The following is a 20,225-nucleotide window of genomic DNA, read 5'->3' on the forward strand; positions in this document are numbered from 1 at the left end:
TATAGATAGATATACATACAAAAGTGTGGACACTTACTTATAAAGCATGGCTGCCCCAGGTCCAGCCCTCTGCTGTTTCTTCAGGCAACTTCATAAGCAATGATCTGGGGGGTGAGCTGGAGGGGGGGGGGGGTACTGACTTGGGAGAAAGTTGAATGCCATGTGAGAGGGGGAGAGGAGACCAGCAGCAGTAGGAGGTGACAGGGCCATTCATTAAAAAGTTCCAGTAGCTGCACCTGAACAAAAGCACTGCCTTACTCACTTTTCCAGACAATGGTTCCCTTCAGAACATGAAACATATACACTTGATATAACAGGGCTACTCAGTTCCAGACCGCGAGGTACACAGGCAGGCTAGGTTTCCAGGATATCCACAATGAAGTGTTTTCTAATATGTGTTTCTAGTGTTATATAGTTCTCCCTGCCTTGACCCTCCATAGTCTAGTGGCTTTTTCTGTTTTGTTCTTTCTCAATACTATTGCAACCTCCGCACTATTCACTGTTTTGTGAGAGTGGGGCTTTTAACTTGCTTCTACCCCCTCTGCCCCCGGGGGGGGGGGGGCGTGCATCTCCTGTATTTCTCTTCCTTCCCTTTTTCCAGTTCAACATCTTCCTTTTCTCTTCCCTCCTCATCTAGCATTGCCGTTTCCCTCCCTTGCCTCCAATTCACCCATCCAACATTGCCCACCCTCTCTCCCTTCCCTCCAGTCCAACATTTCCCTTACTTTCTTCACTCCTCCCCACTTAGGACTTTCCCTCAAACCTTACTTCCGTCCCTTCTGCTGTGGTAGACCATTATGGGACTTGAAGTGCTGATTTCAATTGGTGGTATCAGGGACCACAAATAGAACACTTAGGGCCAGATTCACTAACCTCCATTTTCCCATCCGGTCAATTGGTAATCTGTGGCCAGACATCTGATTCACAACGTGCCCGCATGCAAAGTAGGACGATCGGAGGCACGCCCCCCCCACCGAGTACACGGATCACTGGGGAGTGATCCTGATGCATGCGCAGACCATCTTCTTTGTCTGTAGTGGTCTGTGCATGCGTTTGCTAATCATGAAGAAAACTTTGCTTTTTTATTTTTGTACTTTTTACTCGCAAGCCCGTGGTTTTAACCCGCGGGCTAAAATCACAGGCTTGAACTGCAGGGAAGGGTGGCAAAGGCAGGAGAGTTAGGGCAGCAAAGGCAGGAGAGTCAGGGCAGCAAAGGCAGGAGAGTCAGGACAGCAGAGCAGGAGAGTCGGGGCGGCAAAGGCAGGAGAGTTGGGGTGACTGGTCCTCAGCAGTCGCTTCTTCTTGATCGGCCAGCCCAGTCGGTGTTCCTGAATTTTGTTTAGTGAATCAAGGCCAAGCTACTTTGCATGCGGTTTCTCCTCATTTGCATGCGTGGATCGGATCGGGTGCGGGAGGAAGGTTAGTGAATCAGGTCAGGGTCGCAAAGTGGTTGAGACACGATTGGTGTCCTTATTGAATCTAGCCCTTAATTGGATATAGTTTAAATAACAGGACTGACCAAAAAGTCTCCCTCTTGGAGCTCTACAGCAATGGGCTGAGAATTGGGAGCTATGCAAGTCATTTTCATGCTCCATCACTTCTGGTACAAACCAGAGATTTCAAGAGTGGATTGTTCAAAAGAGTGAGATTTAAGAGCAATATGTACAAGGTATAAATTTACAAAGTTTTACATGTGAAAAAAAAAGGTTCATAAATGGAAAATAAATATTTAGATTACTTCAAATGCTTCTGAAAGATTATAAAGGTGGAGGCAATATTAAGTCAGTGTTCAAGGAATTTGCCCAAGTAATTTAACCCCCCTTTTACTAAGCCGCAGTAGATGTTTCTACCATGGCCCAGAGTGCTAAATGCTTTGACATTCATGAGCCCTATGAGCATCGGCGCAAAATCAGAGCATTTAGCACCCCGGGCTGCGGTAGAAGAAGGCCTTAGTAATTAGGGTAAATTCCTTGGGTTAAAAACTTCCTTCCAACTTAGTATAGGGTAAAGGGGATGGGACTTTATATACTGCTCTTTCTGTATAGTTACAATCAATGTAGTTTGCATATTTTTAGACAGGCACTTATTTTGTACCTGGGGCAACGGATGATTAAGTGACTTGCCCAGTGTCACAGAGAGCAGGCCGGGTTGGAGCTCACAGGGTGCTGAGGCAATAGCTCTAACCACTAGGCTACTCCTCCAGACATACAGAAACATAACCAGGTGCATACACTTTCTAGCTCTCTTTTCTAGTGTTGTCCTGTTACTCGTATGATCCTTCGGGCAGTGCCTCCCCACCCCCATCCTGATGGGTTAATCCATGATGAGGCAAGTGAGATTGTAGATATGCAGTCCCCTAGGTGGTATAGAATTTAGTCTGTGGGTTTGGGGCTGTGAAGTCAGGTTTCCTTTCTTCATCCGGTCAGTATGGATGTGGTTTCAGATTAAATAGGCAGTGGTGTGGTTCTAGAAGTTTCTCAGATTTGAAATCTAATCTTCTCTTTGGTCACTTGATACTGCTCTTGGTTTGCTTTTTTTGTGTCTATGATGGCTTGGAAGTTGATCTCAGGCATTCTGTCTTTCAGAGTTTTTCTACCTACCCCATCGTATTATGTGGGAGCTGGGGGGTCATCTGGGAAATGTACCGACAAGAATTTTCCAACCTTTACTTCTCTGAAGGTAATGGATTCTCCCAGGGTGCTCTTAAATATTGTATTTGAAATTATATTCCATGGCTGTAAAGCCATTATTTTGTTACTTCTCTGAACTGTTGCCTCTTTTGTCAAGTTCATCACTGAAGTCTTGGAAAATCCAAATTTGTGTTTCCTTATATAACTGTTTTTTTTTTTTACAGCCAAGGAAAGGATTTGCTCTTTGATTTTCAAGGAATGGGTAATATCTGCTACCAGCTTCTTTTTCATCATGCTTGGGATAAGGGCCCTGATGCTCTAAAGCTGCTGCTGTAGTGTCAGTAAATTTTCCGATTTCTAAATGACGAGCGATGCTCCAAAAACTTCACATGGAAATGGAGGTCTGTGAAAATAACAGCCGCTCAGTTGTTAGAGAAAGCAACTGACACATGAGCAGAATAGTTCACAGAGACATGTGTGCATGTGCCATGAAAAGCTACGTCTTAGGCACGCAAATCATAGGCAAATGCCATAAGCGTCATGGGGATGAGGGAGTGGAGAACTACCAGAAAACCATGCAAATGTGTTTTTTTTAACTTCATACAATTGGCAGCCCTAGTCCTACCAGTATAGAGTTTTAATGAACACACTTTTAACATGTGCCTGAGATGCGCTTTTAACACACGCACCTGACACACATGCATCAGAGACGTGCTTTTCACACACATGTATAGCAAGATATACAGGTATATGCATTTTTCAGTGTCCCCCAACCCTATAAATATATAATGCATATATCCCATACTTTTTAAAAAAAATCTTTCACCTCTCATGCAATCAGCAGCCCCAGACCTGCTGGTAATTTTGGAGTGTTAAAGGTAAGTACTTCAATTTGTGCATCACCTGGCAATGTCTGGGTATTGCCCGGAGTGTTCATTTTAATATTAATGAGCTGATTGTACTATATTTCCATACAATTCTTGGAGGCTGCTATGGGGCACAAAAAAGACCACACACAGCCATTGTGTGCATTGAAAGTTAAAATGCTTGTACGCTAAACCAGTTAGAATTGGATTAGCAACTAACATTAAAGGCACGGTAAGTTAAAGCATCGGAGCCCATTAGGTGAGTTCTTTTACTACTATGGCCCAAATCAACTAAACTCACCCTGTGTCTTAACAATTGCTAAACCAGTTGAACTAATTTAGCATTGACTTTATGTTACTGCCCAATGCACATATTGGCTCACTGCGGGCTTTTTTGTCTGTTCGTTGCCATCTCGGCCCTCTGCCATGCCCTAACTCCTATCGATGCCCTAATATCACTTAGACATGCACTAAATCTAACAATGACTACTAATGACCCAAAATTATTGACAGGTCTGCCATATTGCGTGCCCCTGTCAACCACAATGGCCCCGGAAAAAAGAGGCAGAAGGGATGCCTACTCCCTCTTAACTCAGAAACCTGGACCCCCCAACTCCAGGACCCATCCCCTCTGCAAAGATCATGGCAACCAGACACTCTACGCTCCCAAACCACTACCCCCACGAAGATCGTGGCCACCCAAACTCCCACACACACTCCCAACTTCTGGGAATGGCCATAGGCACCTGAGCCAATCAAGGCCTTAGGCTCCTCCTGGTGCATTCCCAGGATGAACCGGGAAGGCCCGCCATTTTGGAGAGGTGGGCCTGCTGGCCGGAAGGACTAAGCATCCCTCCTGTTGCCTTCTATATAAGGTACAGGGGTGGGGCAGGAATGTGTGTGTGTAGTGGGGGGGAGGGAGGAAGGAGGGCCGAGGCAGGAGGGAGCATTCCTCCTGCCGATGATTTTCATGGGAGAGGGGGGGGGGTCAGGAGTGTGTGTGTGTGGTAGGGTCCAGGTGGTCACAATCTTCATAGGGTCGGGAGTGTGTGGGGGTCTGGGTGACAGCGATCTTCATGGAGGGGAGTGTTGGGAGCGTGGGGAGTCTTGGAGCCTGAGGCAGGAGGGAGTGGGCTTCCCTCCTGATGATTTTTGTGGAGGGTGGGAGGGCTCAGGAATTTGTGTGGGGGTCTGGGTTTCCAAAGCAGGAGGGAGTGGGCATCCCTACTGTCCATTAAAAAAAAAAAAAGGTTTTCCTATGTTGAACAGCTGAGTGGCAGGAGGCTACTTTGGGGCTTCCCCTGCCAGCTCTGCACATGTGTCAAAGTCACTTTTTCAATGACTGATGGGGTGGGAGTATGGCAGACCTCCATAAAGCTCATTTGCATAGGAAGTCATTTGAACATCAATCGCCATTTTGAAATTAGACAATTTGCCGTCTCCACAAGATTTTAAGTGTATCCGGGCCTATGTCTTGGGAAGACCTGCATCTGGGAACATCTTGCAAGAGTAGGGTTACTAGATGTCCAAGAGAACCCAGACATGTCCTCTTTTTAGAGGATTGTCCGAGTGCCTTGAGGGATTTCCAAAACCCAGAAGTTTGTCTGGGTTTTGGAGGTCCTCGAGCTTGGGGCTGTGTCCTGAGGTCCTCATCATGTCTATGTCCGCACATGCACAGACCTACAAAAGTGGCCCTGAGCTCAGGAAATGGAGGAAAGGGTTACAGGAGGTTCATTTGGAGGGGGGGGGGGGAAATGAGGCACAGCTGGAGGCAGAACAGTGAGGGGCCATGTATCCCCATTTTTTAAATAGGAAATCTGGTAATCCTATCCTGTCCTAGTGACCCATCCTGCTCATCGCTGCTGGTTTGGATGAGAGTTTTGGGGAGGCAGCCTTTGTATGCCGGTTCCCGATGATGTGCTGTAGCCCAGTGCGGTGGGAGAGCCGACGGGTTGAAGATAGTGCATTAGGGAGAATGTGGAGGCTGAAAGTTGTAGAAGAGGAAAAATGCATGGCCGAACAAGGTGCTGTAATTCACTGTCATTCCAGTCTTGCATTGAGATAGATGAGCCATGATGGCTTACACTGAAGCTGTATCCTCCTGACATCACCATCCACATTAACTGTCTGGTCTTTATTTTATTGGTTTTCCCCTTAGTTTTATTTTCATTCAATTTTATCTACTTGTTTTATTCTGATTTAATTTCTGCAATTCTTCTTAGATCTGATTTTTTTGTACTTTTATTATGTTAAGTAACTGTTCTTGCAGGTGCTTTAGTTAGATTGTGAGCCTTAGGGACAGTTAGGAATATTTGCTAAACATATTTGATAAAAATATTTGATGCATCATTGTTTGTGAACCGCTGTGACTTTTAATTGGTATTGGCGGTATACAAATAAAAATTTTATTGTATGCAAGTGTACAAATCCTGTGGGATCACATTACTAAGCCCTCCGATATTTCGTACCTTCTTATGCAATAGCACCTCGATCTATTTTCTAGATTGTCTGCTTTTGCTAGTAATTGTTTTAAAGTTTCCTGCTATTAGGAGTGTCCGTTTATTATAACTAGTCCCTCTTCTGGCTCTGAAATTCAGTCCCATCTGCTTGATTCTTTATGTAATGTCTTTGAATTTTGCCCGCACCCCACTTAAATCTGTCTGTATGCTAATTTTTTCCATGCAGTGAGTTGTTACCTACTTTTATTGTGATATCATGGCTATATCGGATGCACAGGGTTCGATATAGGCTCTATTTTTTCCTGCAGACCTCCCTGGGAGATAGTTTCTTGTGGTTATGGTGAACTGGTTGGAGAGCAAGTGTAACCGGCGCCATCTTACATACTTCGGGCATCGTTTGTTGCCGTCCAGCAGGCTTTAAATATTTTTACAGAGAGTATTACGTCTGGAAAACTATGCAACACCTTCCTCAGCACCTAATCGACCTGTATTTCTCAACGCACAAAATAACTAACACAACACTTCTTACAAAAGCACTGCACTAACAAGCTGTCCGGAGGAAGTCTCTATGGTTACCCCTGCCCCCCCCCCTGCATGCCATGCACTTCCGGTGAGTGTTATTCCACCATACAAGTTCTCTCCCCCTTCTCCGCTTGCGCGCGCGTGCTCGCTCGCTCTGGTTCTCGTGCACTGTCTCGCGCCTCTCTGTTGCCGTCGTCTTTGCAGTGATTGCGGGAACCGGCTGAATTTTCTGTTTTGTTTGTTGGTTTTTGGTTTTTTTTTTCTCTCCTTCCACCGCCGAGTCTTCTGTCAGGCGCTGTGCTTTTTGGCCGACGAGCGGTGCAACATGACGGCGGGGGCGAGTTATGGGTAAGTGCTGCAGTTAGGATTCAGGGACTACTACAGCTCGGGTCGACATTCTTCGAGAACGCGTTTTCAGACCCACGCGTGAATCCCAGATGGAGTTTTAGCACTTTCGGTTGCCTGGAGGGGGCTCGTGCGGGGGGGGGGGGGAGACAGTGGAGCCTTTCTTGTTATGCTCGTGTTTTCATTTCGTTTGTGTTCTCACCGGTTGGCTTTAGTTAGGTTTATTTGAAGTTGAAAGGAATGTTCCCCCCTCCCCCCCCATGTCTTGCTATAAAATGAGCAGCTGTGGAGTGTAGTCACTTCAACCGGTGTCATGTTTTGTTTTCATCTGGGCCTGCCACAAAGATTGCAAGTATTTTTCTGGTCTTAACCGTAAAAGAGCAAAAATACTTGTTCAAATGGCCTTATACTGCTTGATTTGTTTTGCAGTGCAGGTTCTTAAAACTATTAGTTTATAAGTTGGTCATTAAAGACGATTAGGGTATTTTAAGAGAGGGAAAACAACATTAAACAATGAGTGTGATATATATCCATTTTACTTGAAGTCTGTTTTGGTGTTTGTATAAATTAAAGTTGCGTCTAGATTCTGTAATTCTTGACTCTTTGTTTCCCTGAAAGCCCATGTAAAATCTGTGTAACTTTTTTTATAGTTGGCACATTTTTAAATGCATGCAAAATGTTTTGATAGTACGACTCGAAATGTGTAACGTGGGTTTATTACCCATAAACTGCAAAAGTAAACGGCGATAACGTAGCTATAGAAAGCAAATATTTTCATATTAGCCTTTTTGGTGTCAACAAGTGAGTATGCGCAGTTGTAGTTTTACTTCCCAACGAAATTCGTTGATTTTCTTTTTTTTTTTTCAAAATCTTTATTCATTTTAATACCGGTACTTTAAATAAGTGTAACAAAAATACAAAATTCGTTGATTTTCATTTTGTTGTTCTTATTCAGCGTTGACAACGAGTTTCAACATTAGAGTATAGAAGGATTTTGCTTACAGAATTGTGCAGCCACGGTGTTGTGTTTTGTTGGTTTTTTTTTTTTTTTTTGCTGGAACTAAAAAGAAGGGCATGCAACTACTTGAATGTTTTGTTTGCAGTCTTCTCTTAAATATTAAAAAGTGTGTGGGGGGGGGAGGGGGGAAGTCTTGGTTTTGAAGGTATTTTTTGCCTATTGCATTGTAATTGAGGTAATAGTGTTACTTAGCTCAGTTTGCTCTCAAAGCACATGATGTAATTAAGGTGGTCATAACATTGATCGATTGATTTTGCACTGTAAGACAGATTTTAAAAAAGGATAAAACTATTTTCAGTCAGCCTAGCTCCTTGGCTTACTTTCTCTAGTTTATTTTGTTGTTCATTTCTCACATACAGTGGGATGGAAAATATTGAGTACAATGCTGCTTGAGTAGCTACAATTATTTCTGGTGTTTGAAATGGCCCCTCTTGGGCTGTTTTGAGGATCATGTGCTGGCATGGGCTGCTAGGAGGAGGAGAGCATGAAGGCATGGCCCCCCTACTAGGCTATCAGATTAAGACATGGGTAATGGATCTGGGAAGAGAGATTGGGAGATAGAAGTAACAAACCTTCCCAGAAATTTTAAAGAAGCTAAATACAGTAGAGTAAATAAGAAGCCAACAGGAGTAAATTTTTAAAGAAATGTTGTTGGGTTTTCCTGGAGCTTAACTTTTTCTGTTAATGTGCAGAAGCGGAAAAGATGATATACATTTTTGATATAAAAAATGAAATATCTGTGTTTGCTCCACAACTCCTGTTTTGTTCTTTTATTCAATCCTTCCATTCAGGTTACTGTAGTGTAACATTCTAAATGTATCAATACAGTTTGTGATGGCATTTATTCAGTAGAAGCAAGGCTTAGTTAGGTTTACAATGGTTTGAGTGATAACTATGGTATCAGAGTAGGTAGAGAGCCTGTCCTAAGCCATTGTGATATTTGTTTAGAAAGTTTTCCTGAAATTAATCCAAATGTATATAGAATGGGATAGAACCCTTGTAGAAACTATACCTCCAGTTCTGCAAACATACTTTTTTTTTGCTAACAGAAACACCCCAATAATTGATGCAAGCCAGAATTAGAATATCCCCCCTTTTATTCATCATATAAAACAGAAGAGCTACGAAAATGATAAATGGTATGGAGGACTGTTCATACGCTGACAGGCTGGACAAGCTGGGGCTCTTCTCCCTGGAAAAGAGGAGGCTCAGGGGAGACATGATAGAAACTTTCAAGATCATGAAGGGCATGGAGAAGGTAGACAAGGATAGATTCTTCAAACTACGGGGAACCACAAGCACAAGAGGGCACTCGGAGAAACTGGAAGGGGACAAGTTTAGAACCAATGCCAGGAGGTTCTTCTTCACACAGAGAGTTGTAGACACATGGAACACGCTCCCGGAGGAAGTGGTCGGGCAGAATACACTAAGGTGATTCAAAGAGGGATTGGATGGATTCCTGAAGAATAGGGTGATTGAGGGATACAAATAGGAGTAGATATGAGAATGGAAAGAGTATAGATAAAAACAAGGGGGCTATAGGGCTAAAGCAAGATAACCTGACAGGTCATGGACCTAATGGGCTATAGGGATAAATCAAGATAACCTGACAGGTCGTGGACCTGATGGGCCACCGCGGGTGCGGACTGCTGGGCACGATGGACCTCTGGTCTGACCCAGCTGAGACAAATTCTTATGTTCTTATGTGTTCAAATTTTGATGTCATCTCAACATTAAACTCCCTCCTATCAAGGCATTCTGTAAAGTAATGCAAAACCTGCTCTGCCAAACCAGTGCTAACATTATTTCAGAACCTAAACAATTACATCTTGTTCTAAGAAACATAGACTTTGCAAATACTGCAGTGTCCTGTAGAGAGTGTATAGAGCACTAATATCATCATGCCTATTGGGTGACACAGATTAGAGAACAGAATGTGCTGTACCTCTACAGGTCTCCACACAGAAACTGCATGCTAGTGGAATACTGATAACTCTCAAAGCACAGACTGACCTTCACAAAACCCAGAATAACAGAGCACAGACTAGAAGTAGAAACTATTGATAGTTTTACTGTGCAAATATTTTTGAACATGTGAAAACCACTGGGTCGTCGCACTATATAAACTGTCTGTAACTTTGCCGTGTTTAAAGATAATCTCATTGCACTCAACATATAAATATAAAATTTTGCACGTTTGCACCTGAAAAAGCTGCAAAATTTCACAATGAAATTCCAATCTGTTGCTGAGAAAACAGTAAAAAACTCAAAGGGCTTCTTTTATAAAGCCACATTAGCATATGCCACACAGTAAATGCACTGAAGCCCTTTAAATCCCTATGGGCTTTGGTGCATTTGCCATACCAGCCTGTGCTAATTTGTTTCATTAAAGAGGCCCAAAGGGGGTAACTTTTTTTTTTTTTTTTTTCCTCACCCTGTAGATTAGTGTTCAGTGCAAGGCCCACAAGCCAATGGAGATCCTTGGGGACCTCTTGGATGGCCCTATTGTCAATGGTCAGGTTATATTTCTTAAATTGGCGGTAGCACACAACATATTTTGCTGTATACAGTTGCTGATTCCCAGATTATACAGTTTATTCTGTTCATTCTTTTGTGCAAGCTTTTGATTGTCTCTATCAGTTTGAGGAAATCTGCATTTCATAAGACATAAGAATAGCCTTACTGGGTCAGACCAATGGTCCATCAAGCCCAGTAGCCCGTTCTCACAGTGGCCAATCCAGGTCACTAGTACCTGACCAAAACCAAAGGAGTAGCAGTGTTCCATACTACCAATCCAGGGCAAGCAGTGGCTTCCACCCTGTCTTTGTCAATAAGACTATGAACTTTTCCTCCAGGAACTTGTCCAAACCTTTCTTAAAACCATCCGCTCTTATCACAACCTCTGGCAACGTGTTCCAGAGCTTAACTATTCTCTGAGTGAAAAAAAAATTCCTCTTACTGGTCCCACCTGGGGGCGGGGCCTGAGGCACATGGGCCCAACCCGACCACTTGCCCAAGGCCCCGCCCCCAGGAGGGACCTAAGGCTCCCGGGCCTATTCTGATTGGCCCAGGCGCCTTAGGCCCCAGCAGTAGGCGGAGCTTTGGGACGGATGGGCCAATCCGGCCTCATTCCGTCGTTGGCTGCCTGCCAGACAGGCGGGTTTGGCTCCCGTCTGTCCGGCCAACTACACAAAGATACGGGGAAGGGGGGTGGGGGTGTCGTGGGGGATGGCCAGGGGGGGCGGTCGTTGGGGGGAGGGGGGTTTGCGTCGAGGGCAGGAGGGCCTGGGATCCCTCCTGCCCGTAATGTAGTGCGGGGTGGGGGGAGGGGGTCGCTGTGGCCAGGAGGGTTTGGGCTCCCTCCTGGCCCGAACAACTAGGGAGGGGGGGGGGGGGTCGCCAGGGCCAGGAGGACTTGGGCTCCCTCCTGGCCCGATATTGTCGGGGAGTTGGGGAGTCGGCGGGGCAAGAGGGCTTGGGCTCCCTTTTGCCCCGATCGTGTCGGGGAGTCGGGGGGGCAAGAGGGCTTGAGCTCCCTCTTGCCCCGATCGTGTCGGGGGTGCCGCGGTTGGCTGGGGCAAGAGGGCTTGAGCTCCCTCTTGCCCCGATTGTGTCAGGGAGTCGGGACCGCCAAGAGGAAGCAGCAGGACATCGGTAGGAGCTTCTACATGATGGGGGGGGGGTCGGGAGGCTGTGGGGGTGCGAGCGGTCCTTCAGGGTGGGGGTGCGGTTGGGAGTGGGTGCGAGCGGTCCTTCGGGGTGGGGGTGCGTGCGAGCGGTCCTTCGGGGTGGGGGTGCGAGCGGTCCTGCGGGAGGGTGAATCGGACGTCGGGGGGGGCATCAGGCTTTCAGGGTGGGGACAGGACTTCAAGGGGGAGAGGAGAGTCGGGGCGGGCAAAAGGAGAGTCGGGCAGCATGCGCGGTATACGGGTGTGCGTGGTATATAAAAAATTCTGTACATAAATTTGTGTTTTTCGCGTGCTATACCCGTGTGCGCGTTTTACACGGGTGCGTGTTATCTACGTGAAAATATGGTAAATGTGCATGATGAATTGAGTCTCTTTCGTTTGAAAGGAAACTGCAATGAGAGGGTATCGGATGAAGTTAAGAGGTGATAGGCTCCAGAGTAATCTAAGGAAATACTTTTTTACAGAAAGGGTGGTAGATGTGTGGAACAATCTCCCAGAAGAGGTGGTGGAGACGGAGACTGTGTCTGAATTCAAAAGGGCTTGGGTTAGGCACGTGGGATCTCTCAGAGAGAGAAAGATAAGAGTTACTCCAGATGGGCCATTTGGCCTTTATCTGCCATCATGTTTCTATCAGAGCAGCGTTGGAGCATTTAGCGCTCTGGGCCACGGTAGAATCTTCTACCGTGGCTTAATAAAAGGGGAGCTTATATGACCTCCGTTCCAGTGTACTGTTAATCACGTCACAGTGATGTAGACTTTTTGTCAGGGAAGCAATGTCACAAGCTCCATCTAAAACAGCAAACAGTTGCTGAGCTTAAGGAAGCACTGCGGATGATCAAGGACAGCCTGCCACAGGGACTGATCAGCAAGGCTGTTAACGTTCCAACATGACTGAGGCCTGTGCTAAAGTTGTAGGCGGACACATTGAGCATTTATAGTGATTGTGAAATTGACGCATTGTTAATTCTGTTGTTTGTTGTTTTTACTCGTACTGTGTTTTATATCAATACAGCTTACGATAATTTTACATACTTATTACTAATTTACTATTAAACATCATTTTATTTTCTCATTGAAAAACACCCAACAATTCTAGGCGATTACTTTTTTGTTTCATCTTTGCTTATACCCTGTGCTGTCTATTAACATGTTTTATTATGTGTTGTGTTGATATTGTAGTGTAGCATACTATGCCATACCTTCATTGTTATTTGAGTATTTTTACTACTGTAATTATCTTTTTTTACTTATGTGTATTTTATTCTTAATATACCACCTTGAGTGAATTCCTTTAAAAAGGTGGAAAATATGAATAAATAAATACATAAATAGACAGCTAGACCAGCACCAAATTCTGAGATTTTGTTGTTCTTTCTATACTCTGCAGTTTGATTTTTCTGTTATATTGTAAATTCTACTTTTTTTTTTTTCAAAACTTTATCCATGTAGGCCTATATTTTATAAACAGCGCTTTGGGGTAGGTGCCCTGTGCAAAAACGTAGTTAAAAAAAAAAATAATAAACATTAAAAAAAATGTAGATGCCTGCATTTCGGCTATGGATGGAGGCGCTTTACAATGCCTAACGCCCCTATAGGTATGGCTAATGCCAGAAGTGGCATTAGTTGTCATAAAGCACCTCTGTAGCCGCGATTCATGTGAAAGACGCCGGAAATGTAGTTCTTGCCTACCTTTTGTGAAGCCGCAATATTACAAACAGCCCCTGTATATGACTGACACGCGATTGATTAGTGGTCATTTTTTTTTAGACGGCTACCAATACCAGTGCCATTTGTAGAGCCTGGCCCTTAATGTATTGCTTTTGCAGCACATGTAAAGTTGTCATGCTAATAAAATTATCTGAACATTTCACAGCTTTCCATCCAGTTAAATTTTTTTTTAAAATCTAAAAAGCAGTTTAATTGGCAGTGTTAGGTCACTTAAACGTGAAGAGAGGCAAAGTTCATGCAGAGAAGCAAAGTTTTTGCTGATAGCATTTTCATTGCACTGTTTGTTACCTGTAACTCATCTGACCTTTATCTCTGTCTATAAAATAGAAATACCACCATCATTTTGTTGAGAAATTCATGGTCAGCTAAAACAAATATTTTAAAGTCATTACCCCCCTTCCATTTCCTCCCCCTCAAAACCAATCTCGATCTGATTCTTATTTCTTCTGCTTTAGGAAACAAATATTTTAAAAGATATTTATTTTTTAGCTTTCTCATTGTTATGTGTCTAAACTGAGGTGTTATTGCACTGATTGTTATCAGAAACTCTTGTTAGCACCATTTTGAAGCATAGTGTGACTGCAGCACAAACATTTGAAGAGTGATTTAAGAGGATGAGATAAGGATCTGCAGAGCAACACCTTGTTATCGGAAGTTCCTGCAGCTCTCCCAGCTCTTGGGGCTAGTGTGATTGTAAAGGTTGAATAGTACCCATAAGGAACCAAAGACTACATTCAGGAGACTTTTCCAGTGTGTGTTGTCATGTCTCTCTTTTTTTCTCTCTCTACTAAAGACAAGAAGAAAACATAATAAGGGGGTGGGCTGGAGTCCTAGAAATAGACACAATAGAATCAATAGTACCCAGAAACAATATACAGTAAAACCTTGGTTTGCAAGCATAATTCATTCCAGAAGCATACTTGTAATCCAAAGCACTCGTATATCAAAGCAAATTTCCCCATAGGAAATAATGGAAACTCAGACGATTCGTTCCACAACCCAAAAACTTTAATAGAAAATGCTGTATGTCCTTGTATTGCAAAACCTCGCTCATTTAGAACAGTCACTACACTCCTGCAGCGTCAGAGAGAGAAGAACCATTGGCTCAGTTGTGATGTGACACATGTATACTGTATGTTTATTTTATTTATTTATTTATTCAATTTTCTATACCGTTCTCCCAGGGGAGCTCAGAACGGTTTACATTAATTTATTCAGATACTCAAGCATTTTTCCCTGTCTGTCTTGACGGGCTCACAATCTATCTAATGTACTTGAGGCAATGTACTCGTATTGCAAGACTTTGCTTGTTTAGAACAGTCACTACGCTCTTGCATTATCAGAGAGAGAAGAATTATCGGCTCAGCAGGAAAAATTTAGACAATATGTTTCAAAGCATTTAAACTAGAAGGTGGGGTGGTGTATGTATGAGGGACAATTATAGAGACCACCCCCGGCAAAAGAAAAGATGTGATAGTAGTAAAGATTGCAACATAAACAATATTAGCAACTCATTTCTTAGTATTGCAATGGAAAGTGAAACGAAACAAAAATCTATAAGAAAAAGGAGATTACCACTGAAAAATAGCTGGAAAGCGATGACCACAAATACTTGCAGTCTAAGAAACAAAGTTCATGATCTGCAAGCCCTGATGTTAGAGGCAGATCTAGATATTGTCGCTATCACAGAGACATGGTTCAGTGAATCACATGGATGGGATGCAGACATACCGGGATATAATCTTTTTAGGAAGGACAGAGATGGTCAAAAAGGTGGAGGAGTAGCTCTCTATGTAAAGATTAATATCCAAGCAACCGAAATGCAAGGGACCTGGGGAGAGGAAGAAGCGATATGGATCGCTCTGAAAAGAGAAGATGGAACTTCTATCTACGTGGGTGTAGTCTACAGACCTCCGACTCAATCGCAGCAAATTGATAAGGATCTGTTTGTGGATATCCAAAAGTTTGGAAGGAAAGAGGAGGTTCTGCTGTTGAGAGATTTCAACCTGCTGGATGCGGACTGGAATGTTCCGTCTGCGGAATCGGAAAGAAGTAGGGAGATTGTGGATGCCTTTCAAGAGGCTCTGCTCAGATAAATGGTGACGGAACCCACGAGGGAAAAAGTGATATTGGATCTGGTCCTCACAAATGGAGAGAGTATCTCTAATGTTCGAGTGGGTGCTCACCTGGGAAGTAGCGATCATCAAACGGTTTGGTTTGATATAACGGCTAAAGTGGAGCGCGGCCGCACGATACTTAAAGTCCTAGATTTCAAACGTACAGACTTTAATGCAATGGGAGAGTACCTGAAGAAAGAGCTGTTAGGTTGGGAGTACATAAGAGAAGTGGAAAGACAGTGGTCTAAGCTGAAAGGATCGATAAAAATGGCTACGGACCTTTATGTGAAGAAAATAAATAAAAACAAGAGAAAAAGGAAGCCGATATGGTTCTTTAAACTAGTGGCGGAGAAAATTAAGACGAAAGAGTTGGCGTTAGTGAAATATAAAAAAAAGCCCAAGAAGAGGAGTGCAAAAAGGACTACAGGGTGAAACTGAAAGAAGCCAAGAGAGAGATACGTCTGGCGAAAGCACAGGCGGAAGAACAAATGGCTAAATATGTAAAAAATTGTTACTATTTAAAGTTTGTACTGTATTGTTTCCCACTGAATGTATTTTAAATTGTTCATCGCTTAGAAGTATGATTAAGCGATTAATCAAAAGAACCATTAAACTTGAAACTTGAAAAAAGGGAGACAAAAAATTTTTCTGATATATTAGTGAAAGAGGAAGATGAAAAATGGAATTGCTAAACTAAAAGATGCTGGGAACCGATATGTGGAGAGTGATGAGGAAAAAGCAAACGTGCTAAACATATACTTCTGTTCTATGTTCAAAGAAGAAAATCCTGGAGAAGGACTGAGATTGCCTGGCAAAGTTACATGAGAAAATGAAGTGAATTCTGCGCCTTTCACGGAGGAGAGTGTTTATGAGCAACTTGAAAAACTGAAGGTGGACAAAGCAATGGGACCAGACGGGATCCATCCCAGGATACTATGGGAGCTCAGAGAGGTTCTGGCGAGTCCTATTAAAGACTTGTTCAACAAATCTCTGGAGACGGGAGTGGTTCCTGGGGATTGGAGGAGAGCGGATGTGGTCCCTATTCACAAAAGTGGTCACAGGGACGAAGCTGGAAACTACAGGCCGGTGAGCCTCACTTCAGTTGTTGGATAAATAATGGAAGTGTTGCTGAAAGAAAGGATAGTGTACTTCCTTGAATCGCAACATGGCTTTACAAAAGGTAAATAGTGCCAAACGAACCTGATTGAATTTTTTTATTGGGTGACCAGAGAGCTGGATCAAGGACATATGCTAGATGTAATTTACTTAGACTTCAGCAAAGCCTTTGATACAGTTCCTCATAGGAGACTGTTGAACAAACTTGAAGGGCTGAAGTTAGGACCCAAGGTGGTAAACTGGGTTAGAAACTGGCTGTCGGATAGACGCCAGAGGGTGGTGGTTAATGGAAGTCGCTCTGAGGAAGGAAAGGTGAGTAGTGGAGTCCCTCAGGGTTCGGTGCTGGGGCCAATCCTGTTCAATTTGTTTGTGAGTGACATTGCTGAAGGGTTAGAAGGAAGAGTGTGCCTTTTTGCAGATGATACCAAGATTTGTAACAGAGTAGACACTGAAGAGGGAGTGGAAAATATGAAAAAGGATCTGCAAAAGTTAGAGGAATGGTCTAATGCCTGGCAACTAAAATTCAATGCAAATACAGTGGTGCCTCGCATAACGGACGCCTCGCACAGCGAACGCTGCGCATAACGAACTTTTTGTCTTGCTCCCTATAACGAACTTCGTTTCACACAACGAAGTCGCCCGAGGGGCCCGGGGGGGGGGGGGGGGCGGAACTACTCTCGCCGCTTCCTAATGTGAGCCGGGAACAGCAGCACCCTCACCTTACCTCGGATGCCGAGTTTTCCGGCTTTCTTTTTCGGCCAGCCACACGCTTTCAGGGAGCAGCACATGCGCGCATGCTCTGTTGTTCAATCTTCTCCTCTGACGCAACCGGAAACCGGAAGTTGCAGAGAGGAGAACATTGATCAACTCCAGCAGCTGCGCGTGCACAGCTTTTTGAGATCGTGCCGGGAGCCAGACCCGCTGATGCACAGCAGCAGTGAATATTGTGCAGACAAACTAACCTGCTGGTACAGCCGAAGAGGGAGGAAGGAAAACTGTTGAATTTCTTGGGGGAAAGATGAGGAGTTCTGGCCAGCAGGGGGGGGAAAGCTGGACAGTACGGGGGAGGAGCAGTAGGGAAGGCAAGAGATCACTGCCCTCTCCAGCCAAAATTTTCCTTTTCAGAGGGACCCCGACATGGCAGCCATTCTCACAAACTGCCTGCGGCTGCCCCGAAGTTTTCCCTCTGCTGCAACTTCCCGTTTCTGATAGGGCAGATCGCCGCAAAGGGAAAGCTTCGGGGCAGCTACTGGCAGTTTATGAGAACAGCTGCCATGTCGGGGTCCCTCTGAAAAGGAAAATTTAGGTGTTTAATAAAGAAGTTTGGATCGCAGGGCCCCTAAGATCTATGCTCCCCCCTCTTACGCCAGCCCTGGGACCCTTCTGACAGTTTCGGGCCCTAGGCAAGTGCAGAGCTGCACTCAAGTGGCTAAAGAGCCACATGCGGCTCGCGAGCCGCGGTTTGCCGACCACTGACCTAGGACAACTGGAGGGTCAGGTGATTTGCCTAGAGTCACATGGAGCTGCAGTGGGAACTGACCCAGTTCCCGAAGTTCTTAGCCTCCTGCAGATCGTGCGGCTGGGTGAGGGAGAAGGCTGGCAGGCTCTGCATGTGAGGTGAGGTGGAGGGAGGGAAATGTAGGGCTGCAGAACGAATTATTTTGTTTTACAGGTATTCTTATGGGACAACAGGGCTGCAGAACGAATTATTTTGTTTTACATGTATTCTTATGGGAAAACGCGTTTCACACAACGAACGTTTCACATAACAAACTTGCTCCTGGAACGGATTAAGTTCGTTGTGTGAGGCACCACTGTAAATGCAGATTAATGCATTTGGGGATTAATAATCGGAAGGAACCGAATATGCTGGGAGGTGAGAAGCTGATATGCACTGACGGGGAGAGGGACCTTGGGTTGATAGTGTCCGAAGATCTAAAGGTGAAAAAACAGTGCGACAAGGCAGTGGCTGCTGCCAGAAGGATGCTGGGCTGTATAAAGAGAGGCGTAGCCAGTAGAAGGAAGAAGGTGTTGATGCCTCTGTACAGGTCATTGATGAGGCCCCACTTGGAGTATTGTGTTCAGTTTTGGAGACTGTATCTGGCGAAGGACCTAAGAAGACTTGAGGCGGTCCAGAGGAGGGCGACGAAAATGATAGGAGGCTTGCGCCAGAAGACGTATGAGGAGAGACTGGAAACCCTGAATATGTATACCCTAGAGGAAGGAGGGACAGGGGAGATATGATTCAGACGTTCAAATACTTGAAGGGTATTAACGTAGAACAAAATCTTTTCCAGAAAAAGGAAAATGGTGAAACCAGAGGACATAATTTGAGGTTGCGGGGTGGTAGATTCAAAGGCAATGCTAGGAAGTTCTACTTTGCAGAGAGGGTGGTGGATGCCTGGAATGCGCTCCTGAGAGAGGTGGTGGAGAGTAAAACTTTGACTGAGTTCAAAGAAGCGTGGGATGAACACAGAGGATCTGGAATCAGAAAATAATATTAAATATTGAACTAAGGCCAGTACTGGGCAGACATGCACGGTCTGTGTCTGTGTATGGCCGTTTGGTGGGGGATGGGCTGGGGAGGGCTTCAGTGGCTTGGAGGGTGTAGATGGGCTGGAGTAGGTTTTAACGGAGATTTCGGCAGTTGGAACCCAAGCACAGTACCGGGTAGAGCTTTTGATTCTTGCCCAGAAATAGCTAAGAAAAAAAATTAAAAAATTTAAATTGAATCAGGTTGGGCAGACTGGATGGACCATTCGGGTCTTTATCTGCTGTCATCTACTATGTTACTATGTATTGCAAGACATTGCTTGTATATCAAGTTCAAATTTAATAAAATGTTTTGCTTGTCTTGCAACACTTGCAAACCAAGTTACTTGCAATCCAAGGTTTTACTGTATATTGAACTTTTTACTTGTACTGATTCCATGACAACATGATTTATTCATATAAGAATTTTTTGCTCAGTTTAAGGTGTTGAAGGACAAATGTCAACTCCTTACTTAGCTTTTCTTCAGATATATCATCCTTGACGTGCTTTACGATCTGAAGATAATCTAATCTAATCCTTAGGTTTGTATACCGCATCATCTCCACGTTCGTAGAGCTCGACGCGGTTTACAGTAGGAGAAATAGGAAGGAACTACAACAGAGGGCTATGCCTCCTTAACTAAAAGCACCAACATCGAAGCTTCGGCTAAGGCAGGGACAGGGAGCGAGATCCGGTGGCGGCAGCAGCAGAGTGTGCGCGGCGCGGAGGGGGAAGCCGAGCACAGAGATGCCGTCCGAGCAGCCCTTCAAACAGAGGCGAAGCTTCGATGTTGATGCTTGTAACTAAGGAGGCATAGCCCCTGACAAAACTAGAAGTGAAAGGGTTGGGCAGCCGTTGGACGCAAAGATATGAGCCTTTCCTTTACAGCACTATAGAGCACTTTTACAGCACTCTATGCACTTTATAATTTATATAGAGCCTGTTGAAAATTTACAAAAAGATTTATTGCACATGCTATTTGCTGAGACCAATGATGAAAACACCACCCCAGCAAGGGCACGAATAGAATTACAAGTAGTGCCTTGGGTGTTTGAGATCTAGTAAGAAATCCACTTATTATAGTTTTGTCCTCATCATTTGTTGTTTTTTGTAGTTCGTCACCATACACTCAACATCCAGTTTACACCACACCATGCATTGAAACAGATCTGAAAAGTTTCACCCCTTAATATATCACAGAA

The 20,225-nt window shown here is 44.4% G+C and overlaps 1 protein-coding gene and 1 long non-coding RNA gene across 3 annotated transcripts in view; one reads left to right on the forward strand and one right to left on the reverse strand.

Annotated features, from left to right (window-relative positions):
* Nucleotides 1-1,653: 1,653 nt before the first annotated feature.
* On the reverse strand, nt 1,654-6,532 carry LOC117359312. Its single transcript, XR_004539204.1, has 2 exons — nt 6,197-6,532; nt 1,654-3,033 (listed from the first exon to the last, which is right to left on the reverse strand). It is a non-coding gene; the product is annotated as an uncharacterized LOC117359312 (long non-coding RNA).
* Nucleotides 6,533-6,689: 157 nt separating this feature from the next.
* Nucleotides 6,690-20,225, forward strand: part of BMPR1A (bone morphogenetic protein receptor type 1A) — a 242,224-nt gene continuing 228,688 nt past the window's right edge. Inside the window, exon 1 of one of the 2 annotated variants that reach the window (XM_033941864.1) lies at nt 6,690-6,825. The gene's annotated coding sequence lies outside the window, so the exon portion shown is untranslated. The remainder of the gene's footprint in view (nt 6,826-20,225) is intronic. The other variant, XM_033941865.1, reaches the window with a different exon arrangement.

Source organism: Geotrypetes seraphini, chromosome 4 (assembly GCF_902459505.1).
Source record: "Geotrypetes seraphini chromosome 4, aGeoSer1.1, whole genome shotgun sequence".
In the NCBI taxonomy this organism is placed as follows: domain Eukaryota; kingdom Metazoa; phylum Chordata; class Amphibia; order Gymnophiona; family Dermophiidae; genus Geotrypetes; species Geotrypetes seraphini.